Source organism: Rhinolophus sinicus, linkage group LG13, assembly GCF_036562045.2.
Source record: "Rhinolophus sinicus isolate RSC01 linkage group LG13, ASM3656204v1, whole genome shotgun sequence".
Taxonomy (NCBI): Eukaryota; Metazoa; Chordata; class Mammalia; order Chiroptera; family Rhinolophidae; genus Rhinolophus; species Rhinolophus sinicus.
This window is the reverse complement of record NC_133762.1, coordinates 59,031,145-59,034,216: the sequence shown is the minus strand read 5'-3', so window position 1 is coordinate 59,034,216 and position 3,072 is coordinate 59,031,145. Positions and strand designations below refer to the sequence as shown.

The following is a 3,072-nucleotide window of genomic DNA, read 5'->3' as shown; positions in this document are numbered from 1 at the left end:
GTCAGCATTACACAGATATGAAATCCAATCAAAGATACTACAAGAAAAAAAAAAAACTAACAGCACTTATGAACATTGATATAAAAGTTCTCAACAAAATACTAGCAAACCAAATTCAGGAGCATATTAAAATGATTATATACTACAATCAAGTGGATTTCATTCCAAGAATGCAAGGATAGTTTACCATATAAAAAATCATTTTATATAATACACCACATTAATAGAATAAAAGAAAGAAACTACATGATCACTGCAGTAATGCAGGAAAAGCGTTTGACAAAATTCAACACTTTACATGGAAAAAACACACTCAATAAAATAGTAATAGAAATTTTCTTCAACATGATAAATGCCATATATGAATATCCCATATTTAAATATCTGACTAGCAGGTAACACCATACTCATGCCTGAAAGCTTTCCCCTTAAGATCAGGAATAAGACAAGATGTCCACTTTCACCATTTTTATTCAACATAATATTCAAAGTTCTAGCCAGAGTAATGAGGGAAGAAAAAGGAATAAAAGGTATCCAGATTGGAAAGGAAAAAGTAAAATTATCTCTGTTCATAGATGACATAATCTTATATGTACAACCCCCGAAAAAAAATAAATAGTCCACAAATAAACCCTGTTAGAACCAATAAATGAATTCAGCAAAGTAGCAAAATGCAAAATCAACATGCAAAAATCAGTTGCATTTCTACCAATGAATAATTCAAAAAAGGAAATTAAGAACTCCATTTACAGTTGTATCAAAAAAAATTAAATATATAGGAAAACATTTAACCAAGACTTATACACTAAAAACTACAAAACACTGCTGAAATAAATTAAGAAAGACATCAATCAATGGAAAGACATCCTTTTTCATAAGACTTACTATTGTTAAGATGACAATACTACCCAAAGCAATAATCTACAGATTATTGCAATCCCTAACAAAATCCCAATGGTGGGGAGTTTTTTGCACAAATAAAATAATGCACCCTAAAATTCATATTGAATCTCAAGCAACCCCAATTAGTCAAAATAATCTTAAAAAAGAACAAAGTTGGAGAATTCACACTTCCCCATTTTAAAACTTATCTTACATTTACACTAATCAAAACATTGTGGTACTGGCATAAGAATAGAAATATAGACCAATGGAATAGAATAGAGAGCCCAGGAATAAACTATCACATGTATGGTGAACTGATTTTCAGCAAAGATGGCAAGACCATTTAATGGAGAAAGGACAGTCTTTTCAACAAATTATGGTAGGCAAACTGGATACCTACATGCAAAAGAATGAAAATGGACCCTTAGCAAACACCATTGAAAAAAGATTAACTCAAAATGAATCAACAACATAAACCTAAGAGCTAAACCAATAAAACCCTTATAAGTAAACAGGGGAAAAGTTTTATGACATTGGATTTGGCAATGATCTCTTGGATTAACACCAAGAGCACAGGCAACAACAACAACAACAACAACAAATAAACTGGACTACATCAAAATTTAAAACTTCTGTGCATCAAAGGACACTATCAAGACAGTGGAAAAGACACGCTACAAAAATGGGAGAAAATATTTGCAAATAATATATCTGATAAGGAATTAATACCAATAATACATTTTTTAAAAACTCCTACAACTCAACAAAAAGACAAACAACCCAATTAAAAAATGGGCCAAGATACAACGCTGAGCTGCCGCTGCTGCCCAGACTCGGACTGCATGCCAGCACTCCCAGCCAACAGCCCTGCCACCACGGAGAACATGACTGAATACAACAACATAGAAGAATTGACAGAGGGATCCAAATCAACACAAGCAAGAATCAGCAGGATGACAGTAAAATATTTATTGGAGGCTTGAGCTGGGACACAAGCAAGAAAGATCTGACTGAATATTTGTCTCAATTTGGGGCAGTTGTAGACTGCACAATTAAAACAGATCCAGCCACCAGAAGATCAAGAGGGTTTGGATTTGTGCTTTTTAAAGATGCTACTAGTGTTGATAAGCTTTTGGAACTGAGGAAACACAAACTGGATGGCAAATTGATAGACCTCAAAAGGGCTAAAGCTTTAAAAGGAATGGAACCTCCCAAAAATGTTTTTGTGGGTAGATTGAATCCGGATACTTCTGAAGAACAAATTAAAGAATATTTTGGAGCCTTTGGAGAGATTGAAAATATTGAACTTCCTTTGGATTCAAAACAAATGACAGAAGATTTTGTTTTATCACATATACAGATGAAGAGCCAGTAAAGAAATTATTAGAAAGGAGATATCAACAAATTGGTTCTGAGAAGTGTGAAATCAAAGTTGCACAAACCAAAGAGGTATACAGGCAGCACAAGCAACAGCAAAAAGGAGGGAGATGCAGCTGGTGGACGAGGTGGTATTAGGGGTCATAGCCACGGTCAGGGTCAAAACTGGAACCATGGATTTAATAACTATTATGATCCAGGACATGGAAATTACAGTAGTGCCTATGGTGGTGATCAAAACTATAGTGGCTATGGTGGCTATTATTATATTGGGTATAACTATGGGAACTATGGATATGGACAGGGATATGCAGGATACAGTGGCCAACAGAGCACTTACAGCAAGGCATCTTGAGGGGGTAGCAATCATTAAAACAATTATCAGCCATACTAAAGGACGACATTGGGGAGAAAACAGGAGGAGATTGCTAAAGTAACCCATCTTGCAGGATGATATTGAAGATTGGTCTTCTGTTGATCTAACATGATTATTTTGTAAAAGACTTTCTAGTGTACGAGACACAACTGTGTCCAATTGTATACAGTCATCAATTAGTTTTCTTTGTTTTCACTTTGTCTTTTGCTATCTGTGTTATGACTTAATGTGGATTTGTGTTTATACAATTTTTATTTGTATGCTTTCATGTTAAACCTCAAATAAATGCTTCCTTATGTGAAAAAAAAATGAGCAAAGGACTTGAATAGACATTTTACCAAAGAAGATACACAAATGGCCAATAAACATATAAAAAGGTGATCAACATAACTAGCTACCAGGGAAATGCAAATCAAACCCATGAGTCACCGTTT

At 34.3% G+C, this 3,072-nt stretch overlaps 1 pseudogene; it reads left to right on the top strand.

Annotated features, from left to right (window-relative positions):
- The first annotated feature begins 1,754 nt into the window (after positions 1-1,754).
- LOC109435512 (heterogeneous nuclear ribonucleoprotein D-like) lies at positions 1,755-2,656 on the top strand (annotated as a pseudogene).
- Positions 2,657-3,072: the final 416 nt, after the last annotated feature.